Consider the following 22866-nt stretch of genomic DNA (forward strand, 5'->3'; position numbering starts at 1 on the left):
TTTACATGTACGCTATAATAGGCCAACCACTTTACAGGCTAATAGTGAACTTTGAATGGACAGAGGAGTGTGAGGAATCATTCAAGAAATTGAAAGAGGCACTCATTACTGCTCCAGTCTTGAAATCACCAGATTGGGAGAAGATATTCCATGTGCACATAGATGCTTCGGCATATGCAATAGGATGCATTCTGGCTCAGCCAGAAGAAGGAAACATGGATTTTCCTATCTGTTACGCCAGTCGACAGCTCAACAATGCAGAGAAGAATTACACCACAACAGAGCGAGAAGGATTAGGAATGATATATGCTGTGAAGAAATTTCGGCATTATCTTCTAGCCAACAAGTTTGTGTTTTTTACGGATCACCAAGCCTTGCTCTACCTAGTGAATAAACCATGCAATACCGGGAGAATAGTGAGATGGTTCATTATCTTACTGGAATTCGACTTCACGGTAGTAGTAAAGAAAGGAAAAACACATCTTAGAGCTGATCATCTTTCGCGATTGACGAATGGAGAAGACCCTATAGGAGTAGATGACGACATGCCAGACGCGTACTTGTTCAACATAGAAATGATACCTAAGTGGTCTCAAAATGTCGTTAACCTATTAACCGATGGAGGAGAGTTCGATAGAAGAGAATACAACCTGAAACATATTGCTATTCAGCAATCCAAGAATCTTCAATTGGTTGCAGGAAGGTTGTATCAATTGGGAAATGATCATGTTTTACGACTATGCATCAATCCTGAGGAATATAGTATATATCTGCGCGAAGCACATGTTCAAGAATGTGCATTTCATTGTTCAAGAAGGAACACATATAGGAATTTGTTACAATTGGGAGTCTATTGGCCAGGAATGAAAGAAAGCGTACATGAATATGTCACTGTATGTATTGTATGTTCATCAAAACCGCCAGCCGAGTATTCAACATTATATCAGATAATGATCGCTCCAGAATGGAGTCAGTATATTGTTGAATATCTCACAAATAGAACTTTCCCAGAAGGAACGTCAAAAGCTCGTCAGAAATCTGTAGAGACAGAAGCTAGAGATTACGCTTTAATAGGAGATCAACTCTATAAGAGAGGTAAAGACAACCAGCTTAGGATTTGCGCATCAGAGTCTGAGTATGTGATAATCCTGGAGCAAGCTCATGGAGGAGTAGGTGGAGGCCATTTCTCAGGTGATAAGACAGCAAAACTTGTCTTAGCCGCAGGAATATGGTGGCCAACATTACATATGGACGCTGAGGAATACGTTAAACGGTGTGATGACTGTCAGCGGACCAAAGTACCACTTAAAAGAGATGATATGCCGCTTAGACCAATGATGGGGGCAAGAGCTTTTGCAAAATGGGGGATTGATTATGTTGGACCCATTTCGCCTCCTGCATATAAGACTCATACACAATACATCGTTGTGGCTACAGACTATCTAACAAAGTGGGTCGAAGCAAAGGCAACTCAAAAAGCAGATGCCAGGACCACGGCACAATTTCTATATGAATACGTCTTTGTACGATATGGATTGCCAATAGAAATTGTGAGTGATCGAGGCACACATTTCATAAATGAAGTATAGAGATCCTTCTAGATGAATTCATGGTAATCCATAGGAAATCAGCCCCGTATCATCCACAAGCAAACGGACAAGCTGAAGCAACAAACAAAACCATATGTACGGTCCTCACGAAGATTGTATCTGAGTCGAGAACTGACTGGGACCAAAAGTTACATTCAACATTATGGGCATATAGGGTGGCGTATAAAACATCCATAGGAACGACCCCATATAACATGGTTTTTGGGCTAAATGCTATCTTGCCAATAGAATTCTTGATTTCAACCTTAAGGGTGGCTAAGGATCTAGAGTGGACAGGGCACGAGCTCTCTGATAGAATAGATGACCTGGAAAAGCTAGATGAGCTTCGCTTAAAAGCAGTAGCTTCCATCTACGCTCAAAAAAGGCGACAAAAGGAATTTTTTGATAAGCATGTGCGGACTAAAGAGTTTAAAGTTGGGGACTATGTCCTAGTTTACACTCTGAAACAGCATGCTAAGAAGCTTAAAAAGCGAGGGATGGGACCTCTGGTGATTAAAGATCTATCACCAAGTGGAGCCGTCAAGCTTGCTACATTAAACGGAGAAGAAATGCCCAATTGGATTAGTGGATGCAGAGTGAAAAAGTATCTTTTGCCGCTAACCCAAGACATGCTTCTCAAAATACATCAAGAAAAGCTGCGTGTCAAGAAAAAGAAAAAGATTGAGGAGGAAGCGCAAGCCGAGGCGAAGGAAAGAATGGAGAAAAGAAGACTACTGCGTCAGAAACAGCGCAATGAAGGAGCAATACGAATAACCGCAGTCAGTATAACACAAAGGGATAATGACAAAGACGAACCCATCATTGAATGCAAAGTAGGAACCAACCAAATCAAAGCCAGAGCACTATTGGATTCAGGAGCTCAAGCTAACCTACTTTCACTCAGTTTGTATAGACAATTGACAAATGACACTAAACTACAAACTGCCAAGCAAGAGTTAAAGAGTTACTCTAAGAATTCAATCAAAACTGTCGGATGCACAGTTTTACATATACAGATTAACCAATATGTGTATCCTCATATGTTTTACGTGGTTGAAGACCAAGCTACACAACATCCATTATTGCTAGGACAACCATGGCAGAAGCAATACAATGCAATGATTGACTGGAGTTCTAAATCAGTGCTTATCAAATACGAAGGAGAAAGTCAATCAGTTAAGTTCACCAAAGGAGAAGAGCCAACTCCAAAGGACGAATCCAAAGACAAAGATGAACAACAACCAGAGAAAAAGAAGAAGCAATAGCAACCAAAAGTTTCTATACAACCGGACTACTCTTCGACGAGGAATTCTCAACAGTGGATAAGGAAGACAAGCAATAATATAACAGCTCAACCTTGGAAAAAAGCAGAGTCAACGTTGGTATGGAGACCAAAAAAGGTGGTGCCAGAAAAAACAAACAGAGTCTTCAATACCAGACAACAGAGTGATCCCCGACAATCAAGGACAGTGAAACAGATCTGGATTCCAAAGAAGTTCATGACGGCACAAAGCGATAGCAAGCAAATTTGGATCCCAAAGATTTGTAAACAGGAACTCCCTTCAATACACTCAACGGAAACTCCTAGGTATTTCAAGGCGAGGAAATCAACACACAGAACAAAGCAGGTTTGGGTTGCAAAGAGTTTGTGGCAAGCACAAGCAAAGCGGAAGCAGATTTGGATTGCGAAAAAAGACAACAAGGTAACGAAGAATCCATCTACTAATTCTACTACCAAATTGCCAAAACCAACCCAAAACCCGACCACCAATCCTTCAATCAAACAAAGAGCAGCTTTATTGGAAAGAATGTTGTATCATCGCTCTACAATTGCATTGGGAACTTATGACCAAAACAACTACAATGCTTCACCCACAGACACTTCATAGTCGTCCGGGAGGACTCAGACTAGGAGGGGGGGAGGTATACAGGAGCTACAAAGCAGCTACAAGCGGGAAAAACAAAGAAAAACAAAAAATTATATTACAAGGGCAGTGTCTTACATGATTTTGCAATTTTTTATGTTTGATTGCGAATATTGATAATATTTATGCCCTTATATACCTTGTTTTGCAACAAGAAGAGATCAAATGATGAATTTGGGTCTCTAAATGTGTAAATATCACTAAATAAGAGTGTTTTTGGAGCTAAAAAATGAAAAAAAGTAGTAATCCAAGTCCAGAAATCATAAAGAAGTGTATATTCATATACACAGGGTTACCAGCTATTTATCATGTATGTTTGGAATTTTTTGGCTTCAATTTGCTATTTTCCTTTATTTTTTACGATTTTCTTAATAAAAATAAAAGAAAAATAAAAAAGCAGGTGAAATGAGATCGGAAAAAAGAAAAGAATAGACGGTGATGATCCTAATGACAAGGGCAACCCATGGTAAAAATGGGGTACAATTCTGAAAAAGTTGCGGAAAGCCCGAAATGACAGAATTTTGGCAAAGTGGACAGATTTCTCAGAAACAGGTCAAATGGAGTCCAAATTGAGAAATTTCAAATCCTAAAGTGCATTTCACGACGAGATAGGAGCACATGTCAAATTTGGTAACAAGTGATCCGGGAAGCCCGAAGTTAAGTATTTTTCACTTCACTATCAAGCTCATTTCCACTATTACCTTCTTGGAGAGAGCAAAGAGCACACAGGAGCATCCGACCTTCTACCGCCTTCTACGACTACTACGAGAGCTTAGAGGACACCAGACATGAGAGGTAGACTCGTTGCCATAAGCTTTTGATGCTTATCGTTAACTTTTGTCGCGAAAACTCACCAAAACCAAGAAACAAGAGCAGAAGGGGAATGGGGAAGAACGCTAGGTAGGGGCACAACCGCTTAACCAAACCTTGCAAGAACTTAGAGGTGGGTTACCCTAACATAGAAGATGAGTTTCTAGCACTCAAAGCTCGAGAAAGAATGACTGGAAAAACCCTAGGTCAACAGAGCCTGCAAGAGGCAAACAGAAAAAAGTTATCGGAACGACACAAAACTTCTCAGGAAGCTTAACAACATCGAGGGCAATGCAACCATGGAGTATCTCCGGGTTTGGATCACCAAAAGTAGGTCGGAACAACCGATTCAGCTGTGGACACACAAAGCGTCATTTTGGCATAACGGCTAAAATTGACGACCAAATGACATGAAACTTCACAAGCAGCTTAAAATATACATGGATGACTTATGTTTGCAAGCAAAACCCAAAAGAAAGCTGATTCACTTACCGATGGTGAAAAAGACGCTTTCGGGCAACCAAATGGAGAAAGATGGAGAACGGGGAGCCAAAGTCAAGTCCAACCAACTGGATGGCTTCACAACATATCCAATGAGCTGGAAATGCAACTCTCAAGAAGAAAAGTTGAAGAAATTCAACTCCAAGGCAAAAAGACGAGTTCGGAGACTGAAATGCCTATAAGGGGGCTTTTTAGCTAAACTGATGACTTTTTAAGTTGAAAACTAGTTAGCAGGGCTTAGGGCACTAGCACAAAGCATTCTTTGCACAAAAAGACCAACATTTCAAGAAAAGACATCATACACGTATGATGTCTCACAGCATGATTTTCACATCCATTTCAACATTTGAGTGCATAGCCTCATTCCACATGTTAATCACATCCTATGAACCAAGTATCATGAGAATTGGAGTTAGAAAACCCAAGGAAAACCAAAAAGACGCAAAGTAGGCCATAAAATTGATTTTTGGTCCTAATTTTGTCAAAATAACTCCAAACTCATTGAAACTTTGTAGGATTGTTGATTAACACATCTACAAGCTATCTGGAACCAAAAATCACCATTTTGACACAAAAGACATCATACGCGTATAATGTCTATTTGCACTTACAGAGCCAAAAATGCTCATTTGTCATCATACATCCATTATATATATCTAATACATGCTACATATGAAGTTTGGAACCATTTGGTCAAGTGGATCACCCCATTAGCCCAATTAAGAGAAAATCCTTCATACAAAGCCTATTTTTGTCCCAAATCCAACATATTCAAGTCCAAACCAAGATTTGAGTATAAACAGTCCTTCACTAGCACATGGAGAGTCCACAGAACCAATCCCATGAAAAATTGATGAAAAAGACATCATACGCGTATGATGTCCCCATAGCCATTTTTAGTCCAAATTCTACCCAAACTTGATAAATCCACTGAATAAGCCTATCTAAAGCCAAATCCAAGCTTATAGAGAAATTTGGTCCAAAAATACACTAAAAGACATCATACGCGTATGATGTCTCACTATGTGATTTTGGCATCTAAGGGCTTCAACCACCAAACAGAAGTGTTCTACATGCCATTTGAAGGTAATCCACCAAGTTTTACCCAATTTGGATCATAAAATCCATTTCCCTTGCAAAATTTGGCCAAGAGCCTGAACTGGACTAAACTGGCCAAAACTTGACCAAATGGGATCCAAACTCAAATCCAAGCATATGACACTCATGTATACACTATCAGCTACAAGCACAACCAATATGAAGTCATTCTGACACAAAAGACATCATACGCGTATGATGTCTCCAGCATGATTTTGAGCCCAGTTTGCATATTTTTTCACCTACATTGCATCCTTAGGCCCTGAATAGCTCATGTTTCAATTTTCAAGTCATTTGAATAGTTAAAAGCTTCATTTCGGCTTTCAGTACTAAAAAGACGCTAACTTCTGAAATTGGAGTTACAGGATCCATGGATTCCGCTAAGTCATCGGCAACTAGGAGAAAAAGACCAACCATCAAGGATGCTCTTGCAGAAGCAGAACCTTTTGATATTCCAACAGAAACCCTCAAGCCAACCAAGACTTGGGTGGAGGAAGCAGTACTAGAAAAAGAGGGAATAAAGATCTACCAGGGGACTTTCAGAGATCCTCAAGGGCAATCGGTCGATGTACCTATGATCCCACGAGAATTAGTGGATTATAGCAGATCAGAGAACATAAGCAGATACCTGGAAAAGGCTGACTTACACAGGTTCTTCACCTCGAGACCATCAGGTGTAGACACAAGAAGAGTGTATGAGTTGGCAACATCCATTCAGAAGGATGGGAAAGCCACGTTGACAGCCATGGATGGAGAAACAGTGGAAGTACAGATCACTCCACAGCTCATTGCAGATGCACTGAAGCTGCACAACAAAGGAAGTTCTGTCAGGGAAAGAAGAGAGGCCATAGAGGTCTATGGATCAAAGAAACAAAATACAACCTACGGAGATATGGCAGATCAACGAGCGGCAACCCTTTGCCGGTTATACAACCAGTTTTTCCATGTGTGTAGTAAAAGACCGCAGAAGTATACTACACCACCCCATGCCATTGCGACAACCATCACATGGGCACTGAAGAGCAACGTGCCAAAAGAGGTGAATTATGCTCAATACATCCACGAGCAAGTAATCGCCATGCACAACCAGAAACCAAAGTACATAGGAGGAGGAGAAATCCTAACAAGAATAGCTTATGAAGCTATTGGAGCTAGAGATCAAGGGCCACGGATTCCCTCCCAGAATGAGTGGCTTAGAGAAGCCGATGAGGAGGAAGAACAGCAAGAAGTATCCAAGAGGGTGTCCACAAGAGCACGCCGAAAACTAGAAATAGTTTCAGAACCTGAAGAGGCCGTGGACGAGCCGCTCAAGAAGAAAGTGAAGAAGAAGGCCGATCCCAAGCAAACCAAAAGTCAAAAAGCCGCAAGAATGGAAAGGCTGGTGGAGCAGTTTAGAGCGGAAAGAGCTCTAAAGGGGGACTTTGAAGAAATGTGGGTGTCGGACCCAAGTAAAGTCGGAACCAGCTCAGCCAGGCCACATGTTGATCAATATGATCAATATATTAGAGCTTATGAGGAGTCGAAGGCCATACTGGAACAGCAACCTGTCGAGCCTTATACTGAAGAGGAAGTACAGCTTTTAAAAGCTGAGCTGAAAAAGGACGACAAGGGGAAGAAGAAAGTGGATGAGTCTACTGAACCTCAAGAGAAAGACGAGCAAGCAAACAAAGGGAAAGCCAAGATGACTGAGGACAATCAGCCCTCTTTTACTGTTGTACCAAGCCCGAAAAAGATGGAAATTATTGTGGAGGAAACCACAATAGAAATAGAAACAGAAGTTATAGAAAAGCCGGAGGACGGGACCAAGGAAAAGGAGATAGATCCAGTTCAGCAAAAGAAAGATGATTATGAGGATCTGGTCGCGATCGGATACAGTGAAGAAGAGGCCCTGGAGGCAGTTTATGGGATATCCCTACGGAAACAAGATGATCGGAAAGGGACGAAAGAAAAGACAAAGGGTACAATGGAGAGTGAAGAAAAAATGGACGAGCCGAAGCCATTGGAGGTGGTGGCAGAAAGAGCTGTCAAGTTGACAGATGAAGATGAAAAAGACATGCACATGGTGCATGAACTGCTCAGCAAGATTAAAGAAAGATCCAGAGCAAAGGAAGTAGCACTTGAGGCAGCAAAACAAAAGGAAGCAGAGTTGCAGAAGAAGTTAGAGAATGCTATGACTGAATCTGAAAGTCATAAAGCATCACTCTACGACGCAGAAAACGAGAGAGACGGCTTGATACTCCAACTAGCCGAAGCTTCAAGAGAGGTAACAAGTTCACAGGAAGCAAAGGAGCAAATAGAAGATGAGCTAGAGGCAGCCAAGGATGAGCTCATTGAGCTAAGGGAAAGAGTCGAACTTCAAGAAAGGACAATCACGAGACTCAGGACCACCCCTAGAGCTAGCAGAGCAGGAACAGAACAAGAGGGAGCCCTCGTTCCAGCTCTGGAAGATCAGGTCAGAAGTCTGCAAAGAGAGCTGAGGTTAGAGCAAGTGCAAAGATTGCACATGGCGGAGGGATCATTGGCTGCAGAGGAGAGGCTCACATCAGAAAACCAAACACTAAGGACAGAAAATGAGGCCCTCCGCAAACAACTCCAAGACCTCCAAGAGCAACAAAGAAGAGAAACAGAGACACCACAAGAAGAAGCAAGGGGAGCAGCCATAGAGCTACCAGAAACTGGAGAGGCAACCACAATTGAAGATCCAGCCCCATTTCAAGAAGTGGCCTCAGCTTCAGGAATCTCTGAAGAAGAAGAACAAAGGCTCCAGGACCAAATAGAAAAGTCAACAGAGGAAAGTGCCAAGGCGGAAATGGAATGGGAAAGGAGACTTCTCATCTCCATTAGACTTCAAGGTTTAGACACAAAAGTGCTCCATGAAGAGTGGATGCAACCAAGCCTGCCTTTCCCTCTGATGAAATTTGAAGTGATAAAGACGAAAAAGAGAATAGAGGAGGAGCAGTATGTCGCTCTTTACGAAGGCGACATCACAAAAGATGAACAATCAAAGAAGATTGTAGATTCTCAACCTAGATGGAGGAAAGGTTGGCTGAACAAATACCCAGCCTACCTCATCTACTTGGTAGAGGCTCCAAAGGAGATTCAGGAGGATGCAACCTTCTGCCCGGTGCCAAGAGTCAAAAGCTGGAAAGAGCATGGCAGGATTGCAGAAAAGAAGCCAAATTGGCTTAATTACCCAAGGATGCCAGGACCAAAGGCAGGAGAGAGAATAGGTAAAGCCTACATGGTGAAAACCCTAACGGGCACCATCAAACTCTTTACTGGCTCTCCTGACCTTTCGTGTCAGATGCTAAAGAAAATCTGCAGGACTCTCTTAGCATGCATTGAAGTGTTCGCACCAGATAAAGCCACGACCTCGAGTCTACTATCGACGGCCGACACAGTGACGGATATGATGTATGATCTTTCATTGCAACCATCACCAAAGGTGTTACATCTCTTGTACCAAAGAATTATGTTTTTACCTAGCTTCCACATGCAAACATTCGAAGAAGCTTTCTACACCGGCTTTTTCACTCACGAAAGCAAAATATTCGGCCCAACCTTGACCATCGGCAACCTACGCTACGAATCACATTTGCAGATGCTCAAGACGACAGGACTCTATTGATCAAGCTTAAAAGTCATGTCAGGGACGACATGAACGTGGAGGGGGGGAGTGTTGAGCCAGCAGAGGATCACACCCGCATTTTTGCTCACACCCATCATTTTGTAACCATTGATTGTAATAAATGTCTTTCCGACATTAATTTTGATTGGAGCCATTCATTAAGTAACGGGACTCAATTGAGTTTCCAGCTTGTAATCCCGACGTAATTTCACGTGCTGATGTAAATAATTAGAGATGTTCTCACCTCCAAGGCTGAGGTATATAAGCCAAAGTTTTGTAACCTAAGGGGGATTCAATTATTAATCAAAGTGAGTTTGAGCGCCGTGACGGTGTCTGAGAGAGAGTGAGAGAGAGAGAGAGAGTCTTATCTCCTTGCTACGCGAGCTACGGGGCCGCCATTGGAGAAGCGAGACCACCATTGTGTTAGCAACGGTGAGAGCTACGCACAGATACCAAGAGTACGCGCTATCGGCTTCTACGTGTGGTAAGTTCCTACGAGCTTCGGTGTGAGTTTTCTTCCAACTCGTGTGTCGGAATAGAGCGTGCAGCATATCTATAGAACCACAACGAGTAGAGCTACGCATTAGTACCATCGGGGTCAAGTTTCGGTCACCTGTAATTTTCGGCCTGTCTTCATACGCGTTTACCGCACGGAGTGATTATAGGTTGATTTTACAGTTCAAATCTTTAGGGTGTTGTTCTTACCTAGTGCATAGACTTCCCCTTGAGTTTGAGATCGATTCAATGATTCTAGATCCTGTTTCGTATAGCATTCGTTCGTAGTACGGATTTCAGTCACTTGCGTGTTTTAGAACTTAGATTTGATTTCCTTAGTAGTGATTGTCATTAGAAGGTCGAGTAGGTGATTTGACACCCACCTAGTTGTTTCCATGCGCCTGCGGGTCAAGCTTCGTCCTCGTCTGACAAATTCTGTTGTTGGTTGAGTTCTCGCTATTTAGCTTTCGCTAGCGGCGTAACCGCCTTAACAGCCTTTAAAGAAAATGATTGGGTCCTATTAAAATTCCCCAAGGCTCGATTAAGGCACACGACGGGCAAGAATCCTACGGGACACCAAAAGTACTATGCTAAACTAGCAAAAAGGTACTATGGTCCCTTCCAGATTCTTAGGCCAATCAATGAGATGGCCTATCAACTCAAGTTGCCCAATCATTGGCTCATACACAATGCTGTCCATGTGAGCCTATTAAAGCCTTACAAAGGAGAGCCACCTCAAGAAACAACTACTGAAGACCCACCGGAGATCGAGGACCAAGAGGAGGTGCTACAGCCCGAGTCCATTCTCTGACATAAAGACAAGGTACTAAGAGGCGGTAAGACTATCCGACGATATATTATTAAGTTTAAGAATTATCCTTTTGAAGATGCTAGATGGATGCAAGGCATACAATTAAAGGATAACCTAAACCTTTTCAATGCTTACAATGCTTCCCAAGAGTAAGAAAATGTACAAAATGAACAAAGTTTTTGTCTTATAAGACTCTCTTTTTCTTTATTGTGCACAAAAATGAAGTAGTATGCATGCTTAGATCAAGTTTGTGGAGACGACGTCTCCCAAACACCAAGTAGAGCTTGTCACTCTACTATGGAACATTGATAGGACTAATGTGCAAACATGCTTGCGGCAGCCTTAGGCTCTCAAGCGCCAAATGAACTAGTCATCCATTGTGGAATGATGTCGTAGGGTAACATAGGGATCCTCTACCTGCTAAGAAAAGGACTAATGAATATGCTTTATCTTCTCTACCCCATAGTCGAGGACGACTTTGATTTCAAGAGAGAGGTAATGTCATAATAATCAATATCTAATTCTCCTAAATGATTTTCTCATGTTAAACTGATCATTTAATATGGGGAAGTGCGGGGGGAGAAAAAGCTAGAATATTGGTTAAGCTAGCAGACCGGCCACAGGAGGTATCCAAAGGAGGGAAAATAGGGATCCAAAGGGGGGGGCATATGCACAAGCGCCATGTGAAACAATGGGCTAAAAAGACCCTAAGGTTCAGCCCATTAAGACTTCCAAAATGCTAAGGTTCCAAAATTCAAAGGTTGTGTCCAAAGGTCAACCATGGGGGGAATTGGATGCTTTGTGGGTGTCCCAAAAGTCTTTACCAATCCCTACATAGGAGGGGGCGAGCCTTGCTTGTAGGGGATGAGAGAGAAAGTCACACACACACACACACACACAATCTCCCTTTACACAAAGGGAATGAGGGAAACATGTCAGCTCCCTAGCCCAAATGCCCACAAGGTGTACCCAATTCCTATTGGATGGCCTTGGAGATGGACCAATGAGAATTAGGCTAGAGTAAATCTAGTTAAATTAATTTAAAAACACTTAATAAAAGAACCAATGAGAATTAAGCCCTCTAGAAGACTATTGGACAGTCTCCCAAGGGGTCAATGAGCATTCAGTAGCCCAATGGCTTGCCTGATTCCTATTGGCTAGGAGGCAAAGGAGTCCAATGAGAGTTTAGTTGCATTTATTAATTACATTAAGCTCTCACAAAAGGGGAAAGGGGGACACATGTCAGAAGGCTATCACTTATACTGCTTAATTATCATTGGCTAGCCCTAGGGAGGTCCAATGAGAGTGGAGCGTGAGCAAATAGCAAGAGGGGTCGACCAAAAGACAGAGGGGGGTGATTTTTGCAAGGTATTATCACACACACACTCACACAATCTCATGTGTGAAGTAAAGAAGACTCTCTCTCCTTCTCAAGCTTTAATGGAAAGCTTATCACCTACTCCAAGCTTGTGAGAAGGGAGGCCTACATCGACAACTCTTGGCTTTGTGATGCAAATCCAACCAAGAGCCAAGCTTCAATGCATGCTCATCTCCTCCACCATGCTAATTACTAAGCTAAGCTATGCTAATATGAGTGATTATGTGAGGAGATGTACATCTTTCTCGTAAGAATACTCCTTCTTCCTCTCAATCTACTCTCATACCCCGCTAGCTCTCACCATCTTCAAAGGTGTGAGGTCTTGGGTCCGAGACCGGAGAGAATTAATGTTGTGTTTGATAAGTGTTTTGCTTAGTGCATGAATCTTTCATCTTCATTGCACTAGCTAGTCTTGAAGGAACACAAAGAATTGTGTTGTACAATGTCTCTCTTGATGGGAGAAACCATAATACAAAGCCTTTTGGAGGGGGGACCAACTCCATGTAAATCCGGTCCTCAATTGTTGTCAATACCTTAATTTCTCTCTCTCTTGAAAGTATTGTTCATGCTATCTAACTAGGTGTTATGCTTTTTGTTGCTCTCTCTCCACCCAAGCACTCTTGTAATTCTCATTAGGAATCTATTCTAATGAAATGCCCACTGTGTTCATGCTAATTTCCGCTACACACAAGTTTGTAGGCCATTAAATGTTACAAGATCAACCATACAAGTCGGCCTCACTTGAATGATAATTTGGTTTATAAGGGTGTCGATTTGCCGGTTTATCCGATGGTGGTGCAAGATGAAGCTAAAGAAGAGCCTGCCTTAGTGGATTTTTTTACCATGTGATTTGATGGAGTGTATCAAAGAGTAGTGCAGAAGGGAGGAGGTGTTGTGGTGATACAAGAACCGCATGGCAAAGTTATTTTCTCGAGAGCTTATGATCTAGAGGATGTCTATACCAATAATAAGATGGAGTATATTACTTTGCATTTGGGTTCGAAACAATATATGGAATTTGTCATTTCGAGGTTGGTGGTGAAAGGTGATGCGGTGCTGGTCATCAAGCAACTCTTAGGCGAATTGCAAGTAAAGAGGATTCTTTGAAGCATTGGTTTTTTCCATTAAGAAGCTCTTGAAGTTCTTTAAGTGGTTCAATTCAAGTATGTCAAGAGAGATCGGAACCAAGAGGTAGACCAGCTAGCAAGTAGCAAAATGCAGGTGGTGCATGTTGTAGGCTTGTATGTGGCCGCAACCACTTATGCAGGAAGGGAGACTGTGAAGGAGATAAAAGAATTTTTTAGCATGGGCCAGTGTCTAGAAGGCTTATCCAACTTTTAGAGGAGAAGGATAGTGCAAAAGGCTTGCAAGTTCACATTCGTAGGTGAAAACTGATGACCTATGGTCGAGACGGAGTGCTGAGAAGAGTGTTGTACAAAGAGGATATTGGCATGGTGTTGGAGCAATGCCATGAAGAGAGCCGACATTAAGGTAAGGACTAGGTGTTGTTTTGGGTGCTAAGAGCAGGTTTTGAGTGGCCTTCCATTGTATGAAATCATAAATGTGTTATTGGTGTAAGACGTGCCATCAGTGCCAGACTATGGATGAAAGACGACTGGTAGCCGAGTCACAGGGGGCTATCATTGTGCAGAGTGCTTTCAAGAAGTTGGGTGTGGATGCCATAGGTTCACTACCTAAGTCTACAAGTGATAAGAAGTACGCCGTGGTAACTATTGACTACCTCACCAAGGTGAGTTGAGGCCAAGGCAGTCAAGGAGGTGAATGCACATGTTGTGGCCCAGTTTGTTTTTGATAGCATTTCCGTTTTGGAGTACCATGGGTGCTCATATTTGATAGAAGTCAAGGGTTTAGAAGCAAGCTTATGTGTGCATCGGTCAAGAAGCTGGGCATTCAACATTTGTTTTCCTCACCCTACCATCCCCAATGCAACGGTCTAGTGAAGAGTGTCAACGGGAAAATCATCAAGATGCTAACAAAGTATTTATATAAGTAGGAGACAGAGTGGGAAACTAATCTAGGGAAGCGTTTATGGGCGCATAGGACATTCTAAAAAGTGGCTACCCATTTCACTCCATTTTAGCTGGTTTATGGTAAGGAGGTAGTATTACCAGTGCATGCATAGTTGGGAGCTTTGAAGGGTATGTGGCAGGTCAATGCAACTCAGCAGGAGATTTTGCAGGATCAAATTGCTAGTCTTCAAGCCTTGCAAATGGACAAAGAGGTGATAGAAGACTACTATGTGAAGCAGTGGTTTGCAAAATTCAATCAAAACCTGCCGAACAAGAAGATAGAGGAAGGGGAACTGGTGATGAAATATGAGAGATTTTTGGATTTCACTTTCAAGAAGAAGTGGATGGGTCCGTACAAGGTGCAGAATGCCTTTCCAAAAGAGACCTATCAACTAGGCAGAGTAAATGGTAAGCTTCTTAGGCACAGGGTGAGTGGTGTGCGGCTCAGGATGTACCTTGACATGAGTTTAGTACTTGATGTGCACCGGATTGTAGCCAAGAGGGGTGGGCAACCCACCCAAGAAAGAGATGAAGGGGGGAAGAGTTGAAGCTTTGTACATATCTTGTGGTTTGCAAGTGCTTTTTGTTGTCAATTTCGTGTGTGTACAGAGAGTCAGTCTGGAGTTGCACTTTTTTGGTTCAATAAGCCTATGTGTGGTTGAACATAAATGTTCAACAAGGGGGTTGGGCAATGATGGTGCAAGGACTCTTGGTCAAATCTTGCAAAGCTTATACAAGGACTCTTGGTCAAAATTTTTAGCTCAAATCTTGCCAAAGTTACCACAATGTCAGTCTACAACCTTCAAATCCATAAACTCAATTTCAATTAGCAGACAATATCCAAATGACCTTAAACTTACAAGGCTATTTGTATAAGGTTTCTATCATCCCTCTGAACCAAAAAATGTCAAAAAGTGACTCTTTGGCTAGCAGGAGATAATAAGCATGCTGAATATCTATCGAATAAAAAAATGATCATTTTCCACTTTTGTTGGTTCACATTGGTCAATCATGTATCCAATAAGCTGTGAATGAGGTTGCTTCAACTTTTTGGTCAATTTGTTCCAAATCCCCACCAATAGTTTTTGTATTTGGAAATTTCAATTGCAATTCAAGTGGTCATGCAATTCAATTGATGTCCAAATTACTTGAAACTTCTCCCAAGCACTCTATTACTTCGAAACCAATCCCCTTGGGAAAAAATTGCAAAAAATGAATTTCTAGGGCAGGAGATACTAAGCGCTCTTATTATCTGTAGGAATAAAATGAATATTTTTTTAACATTGGATACTCACATCCTAATCAAGTCACAAATCAAGTTTCATGAAGTTTGGTTCTTTTGAAGTTCCTAGGTAAAATTTTGTGTCTGTAGTCTCGTTTCAATGATTTTTGAGCCTATCTGGCAACTTACAGATCCAAATGCTACCATACCTGTAGATTAAGGAATGGTCAAGATCTTGCTTTCTTAAGCCCCCAGATTTAAGCGCGTTTATTATCTAGGTGCCAAATTTCGTATCTTTTTTGCACTAATTTCTCAGTCCCACAACTGTAACAAAGTGTTTTAAGACATGTCAAGAAGTTTTATCAAGTTTTGTTCAGTTTCAAGTGTTCTTAGCCCTTGTTGTCTATCCATTCAGAGTGAATATTGTATTGGCCCAATTTTGCCCCCAAATGAAATTAGAATCTCTTGAGCCCTCAAGAAAGTGTTAGCATATAACCCTAACAAGATGGTTATGTGAAAAAGTTCAATTTTTGGCCTAAGAAAAAAAAAGCGCATTGGGACAGAATCTACACACTTTTTTGGAATTTTGATGGCATTCAGGTCTTATACATGCTAATGCAAGTACTTTTGGCCATCAAAACTCACCTTAGCATGCATCTATCACTAACGAGATAATAAGCCCATTTTTTGTCAAACTTTGAAATTTTTCTTGTAAGTTGATTTTTGATACTCGCAGGTTGCTATAACCTTTCCAAGATCAATGATGATCAAAAATATTATTTTCGAAGCTTTCACCTTATGAGTCCCATACCTAAAAACTCTAAAATTTTTCACAAAGAACGTTAGTGATGTTAAATAAAAGGGTGAGATAGATCGGAAACCTTTCTCTATTCCTACTTACCCTACTCCTAATCACATCAACAAAAGGTAGTGGAAAGTGTCCATTTTTCTTTGTTTTTCTTTCTAAAAAGAGTATAAATCCTTAGACTTTGACATAGTCCAAGCTATCAACCACTCAAAATAACCTAATCTAAGCCTAAAGATTCTCGACGAGTATGACTACTGCCAAGACACCTTCTACATAGCCGAAGTAGACACACCTCAACCGTGCGGTTTCTAAAAAATGGTTTTGGTACTCCAGGCAAACCTAGAGAATTTTTCTTGGACAATACTACTGAACACTGAGATTTTTCCTAGTTTAGTTCACCTCATCCTAGACAATGATGCCAAAATGTGGGGCTCCCCCAATGCCAAGCCTCGCTATCTTATTGTAGTGATATTGAGAACCACAAACATAAACGTCATACCATGGGATGGAGTTGACTCGACTAGTGCATGGAGGCTATGAGAGGTTCTCTCTCTCTCTCTCTCTCTCTCTCTCTCTCTCTCTCTCTCACACACACACACACACACACACACACACACACACACGCACACACATTATTTTTCTCACCCATTGAGGGCAGGAATTTTATATAGGCTAGGTACAAGACTCTCTCTCTCTCTCTCTCTCTCTCATTATTTTTCTCAAACTATTTTATTGCAACTGAAAATTGCTACTTTTCTTCACATTTCAATTCAACACTATTTTTATAGTCTGCCACCTATTGAGGGCAGGAATTTTATATAAGCTAGATGCAAGACTCTCTCTCTCTCTCTCTCTCTCTCTCTCTCTCTCTCTCTCTCTCACACACACACACACACACACACACACACACACACACACACACATTATTTTTTTCACCCATTGAGGGCAAGAATTTTATATAGGCTAGGTGCAAGACTCTCTCTCTCTCTCTCTCTCTCACACACACACACACACACACACATTATTTTTCTCAAACTATTTTATTGCAATATGAGATTGGTTTTTTTTTTTTATAAAACTAGTGTTGTCTAAAGATAAGATGGATTCAAAAAGTATGTTTTCTCAAAGGATAATGACCCTAGCCCTTTTGACTCTAGGGTAAAGGGGCCAGCTAAAGGCCGGGGTCCAAAAATGGGACACTTTTTGGGGACAAGAGTAGTTGAACACAATACAGTTACAGGACCCTTAAAAAAACAATTTTATTACGTGGCTAAATACATTCCCAATAGAGAGGAGTGGGCCATTAATGGCCCGTAATAGATTTCCATCACGCTCTGGGAACTTTCCCGACTGGCGCACGTCCTGTGTTGAATGCGTGGCCATCATGCGGCTTACTCCCTTCACTTTTGCCACCTTTACAAACCAATCCCGCAACACAGTCATCGATACCTGCACAACACACCATTCTCAACAATTGTCTTGAGCAATTAGAAACGAAGCATACAAAACAGTTTATCCAGAGATACATTTCACCATTCTGCAGCATTTGTCACATTTATACACTTCACAGTTCCAAGAGTGCACATAAAATCCCTTTAAGCGCATCACATAGTCATGGGTGGATACTTCTTTACACAATCCCTTGCAAGGTAGCAGACAAAAGCACACATCTACTCTTGCAACAACCAAGGCAGCTCCAAACAAACCTACAAAGTAAGCAGAAAAATTCCTTGCAAGGCAGCAGACAAAAGCACACATTTGCCCTTGCAACAACCAAGGCAACTCTCCATACAAACCTCATATCTCGAAGCTGTTGACAGAATCAGCCACATCAGTTTCGAATCAACTATCTATTCTCAACAACCAGCAAACAACTAAAAAGACCAGGAAGATGCAGAAGTGCAGATTCGCGCAAGATGCAACCAAGTGAAGATGAGTTAGCTTGCCCCATGCGAGTGCAAAGCATGTTTACTTGAGAGACATCCAGAGCTTGAAGGCCTTCTTTGCACCTCTCTCCTTTTACATAAAAACGGAGGACGGGTTTGCTGTTGTGGAAGAGTACATGTTTTGCCTATCTTTATGTGCAAACTTCCTCGAAAAGCTCCCCCGTTTGTTTCACCAAAAAACCCTTCTGTTTTGACACAACAATCAAAGGAGCCATCAGATGTTGAGAAAAGTTCTTCTAGTCATCCTCCCAAGCGGAAATTTTCAGTAAGAGAATATGCCAGTCTTTTGGAAGATACCTTGAATTGAATTGAATTGCTCATCTACTCAGGTTATACACTCTAAACTTCCTTTTAACATTTTTTGAATAAATGTACTTAATAAATTCACATATAGCTGATGTGATATTTCTTACGACCCATGGTTGATCACATTCAGAATGACAGCGAGGAATCAAGTCACAAAGGGTGGTAAACAACAATCTACAAAGTCAAAATAGAGTTACAGAACTCCAACATCATTGGGCGACCAAGGGATTAAATGCAAAAAAAGCATTCGATTTAGACCAGCAAGGGGTAATGGGAATAGCACACTACCTTGACACTGAGTAAGTTAATACTCTTTTTGTATCTTATGCAACAATGGGATTTGATATATATTATGTAGTACTGAACCTAGCCAAACCTAACCATTTTTGAGCTTACCCAAGGCAAAGAAAGGCCTTGGAGCATGATTCATTTCAGTTCTCCGATAACATTTTTGAGGTGATTTTGAAATAGTTCAGAGATTCAAAGAGCTCCATAGCTTTAATATTATCAAGCAGATGGTGAAAGTTCATCTCTATTGTATCCAATGTATCGATATTTAAGTTTTGCCCAATACAATTACACAAAGTATGATCTCCGACTTTCATCTTACTTGATAGCCTAACAGGTTTACTATGTCTGTGACGATCACGAAATCTTTGGAGCACACTTGTGAACTACCATTACTTAGAGAATCTATTGTCAGCTTTAATCAGTCAAGTTTTAGCATACCAATTGGAAAAACTCATCTTGGTCTTGGTAGACTTTCTAACTAACAGTTATTCATAACAATAAATGACTTTCAATAGATGCAAAATGACATACAAAAGCTTTGATCTTACGTCAGCATTTTCGTTCCAAGCTCTAATGCTTGGATGTGGTTAACTATTCACAGCCGTAAAATGACTTTTCTTTATATATTCTTTTCTTTATATGTTCTACAATTTTTCAATTTCAGCTTTGAAGAGATATGTTGATCTATTCAGAGATAGAACTTTTTCATTCCAAGCTTTGAAGCTAGGAGATATCCGATTGACTTCACATATGAGCAGCTCTGCATTCTCATAATGTTCCTTCCTTTATATGTTTTTCAATTTTTCATTTCCAGCTCTGAAGAAATATGGTGAACGATTCACAAGTGAGAAATGAACCTATGTCTAATAAAAAAGGTCACAGACAGTTTCAATACCTCACCCCTTTTTTGTATGTAGTCATATATTACTTCTCACAATCGACCACCTCCCTTCCTTATGCAAACAGAAACACAAGCGGAAAAAAATCAAAAGAACCGACCTAAGATGTAGTTTACCAGTCCATTCAAGGGTTTCCATAGCCGTTATTAGCCATGACAAAAGGACAATCACACATAGCATTAAGATGATTGCTGAGTGAGGTTTGTAAAGCTCACCTTACTCCCATTACTAGATAAAACTATAGGACAAATCAAACTTTTTAGCAAGAAGATTGCTGAGTGAGCTTGTAAAGCTCACCTGCGAATGGAAACCAACATCCACCCACTCTTCAGGACCTGACAAAATTGCCTGCAAGAAAAAATTAATATAGGCAATGTTAGCAACACAACAGCTTAGGCCAAGCTATGGAAACAAATCCGCAACACTGATATGCACAACAAGCATGTAGGCACTCACCAGTCCAGCTCCTCAGACCTTCGCATTCATAGAAGTAAACGGCTGAGGGATTATGAAAATCCATAGGGAAAAGGCCGGAGGTGACGACTGCACACCACTCACAGGTGACTGATGGAAATTGCTTCATCCGAAATCAAGGCACCTGAAGCTATTGCACTACCGAGCTGCTGCACCAACCAGCTAGTGCACTACTGAGGCCTGAAGTGGCTGCGCCAACCAGATGGGTTGCCATTTCGCAGAGGCCTGAAGTGGTTCTGATAGGCTGTTGTATGGAGTGGCTGGCCTGAGATGGGAAGTCGTTGCGCCACCCAGTTAGACTACCATCACGCAGAGCCCGAAAGCTGTTGCATGGAGTGGCCCATCGGGTGTTAATGAAGGAGGGAGGCCACGAATCGAGCACCAAGTCCTGGCAAAGAAGCGACGAGGAGGGGGGATGAAAGAGGAATCCCATTAGTAGGTTAGGTGGTGGGTGAGCTAAATAGGTAGAGGGGAAAGTTAGCTGAAGCGAAGGAGCAGCACCATTGGTGCAGGCGAGTCGACACAGAAGTAAGGGAAATGGAGCTCCAAGTGCTCACTTTTTACTGGCTGACTCTAGCTCACTTGAGGACGTTTGGTGGCGCATGACTCGTAACTGCTCATCTTTAATTTGAACAGTTACCATCACCTAACCCGAAGAAAAGTGGACACGTGCAAGGGGGATGATGGTACCGCCTTTAACCCCCATTTTTTTTACAAAGTGGTTCTTGTTTTACCTATTTGACCCACCCCCCTTAACTGAAACCAATGTCCCTTAAGTTCCTCATGTGCAGAAAGACCTAGCGCTCCTAATGACTACCTTAAATGCCAGAAATGAGCAATTTTTGACCTTGCAACCCCTTGTTCACCTTAGGTGGCCCAATATTGGCCCCTTTACCCTATATCATGCTTTTGAAAAATTCATGCGTTTACCCCTTGCACACCAAAATGAAACCATGGACAATTTGAGTTAGCAGTGGTGTTTCAAGAAGTCTATGGTAAGTTTATTGGTTAATCGCATGTCACTTTAGCATTTTTTGGAGAATATAAGTTAGAAGAGAGTTTAAAACTATTATTATATTCATTTTGTTTTTGTTTATTTAGAGATGGCCTATGGCTCTACTATGACATGGATGCACATGTAGCCACTAGCATTTGTCTAGCTATTTTGTTTATAATAACCAACTATTTAAAAAAAGTCAACACAACTATCTTATAAATCCATGGTTTTTGGAGAGGGCCTTTGCATGTCGATGATTTGGTTTACATCATTGAATATTTTGAAGTTGTTTGGTGTGGCAAAATGAAGTTTATATCTTTTTGTTGGCTTTCTAAAAGAAGCCTTAGTTGGCTTAGGCATACTTTCAATGTTTTCAGTGCCATGATGGAGACTTATCTTAAATGTTATTTTAAGTGTGATGATGGAGACTTATCTTAAATGTTATTTTAAGTGTGATGATGGAGACTTATCTTAAATGTTTTTAGTGTGATGATGGAGACTTATCTTCAGTTCTAAAATAATAAATGGATTTTTTTATTTCACCTTTCATTTGAGATGTGACATGTCTTGACTTCTCTTGTATTAACCTTGCATAATTCTAATAAATTCTATAGACACACACACACATATGTATATATATATTGATTTTATTGATGATCTTTTTTTTTTAAAATTTCACATTTCATTTCACAACCTCACATTCTTGATTTTTCTTGTTTTTTTTTTTGATTTAGCCACCTTTTGTTTTTCTTTCTCTTTTTGAATTATGCTTGTTTATTACTTGATTGTGTTTTTTATAGAGCCAAAATACAAATACTAATTAATATATTTTGTGTGTATTCCCTCCTATCTTGATTTCCTTTTGGAAAGCCATCGTGAAATTTCACCTTGTTTCGAACCATGATTATTAGTGATATATTCTCTTGGCTATTTACCACTATATTGATGGCTTACAAGGGTATTATCCCATTAAAGCTAATAATGATAATTATCAGGGTCATGCCTATGTGAGTAATTAGCTTGTAATTAGGAGGTGAGGACCAACTCTCACTTAATACACGATATCCATATGGTATGCAAGCTAGGGATTGGACTGTAGAGATGTATGTGTGATGAGGATGTGTTTTATCTTAGCTTGCGTCATTTTGTGTAGCTTGATATAAATTGAGTGTTGTGTAGCTTTGACATACATTGAGTCTCAGAATGTGCTCTATCTATCTCTCTCTCTCCACACACAGACCCCCCCCCCCCCCCCCCCCCCCCCAAACACACACACACACACACACACACACTCTCTCTCTCTCTCTCTCTCTCTCTCTTATTAGGTTGCCATTATGATAAAAGCGTTTTGTGTAAATTAATTATGGTATGAGGAAAAACTAGTAGCATTGTGGAAACATGAATCTTGATGTTTAATTGATAAAGGTGAGACCTAGATTCCTTTTTTGTTAGTTAGGTAGTAGAGAGACAAAGACGACTATATTTTATTAAGTAGATGATGTTGTTGTGCAAGATGTTGTAGAGTTTCTTTAAATTACTTCAAGTCGACTTCATTGACCTGAGTTGTTACTCTGCAAGAGAATCTTGGTTTATTATTGATTTACCTCTGCCTAATCTCACTCCACTAGTATGGATGACAACAAAGAGCTTTCATTGCT

This window comes from Adiantum capillus-veneris, chromosome 2 (assembly GCF_014529385.1).
Source record: "Adiantum capillus-veneris isolate H3 chromosome 2, ASM1452938v2, whole genome shotgun sequence".
NCBI lineage: Eukaryota > Viridiplantae > Streptophyta > Polypodiopsida > Polypodiales > Pteridaceae > Adiantum > Adiantum capillus-veneris.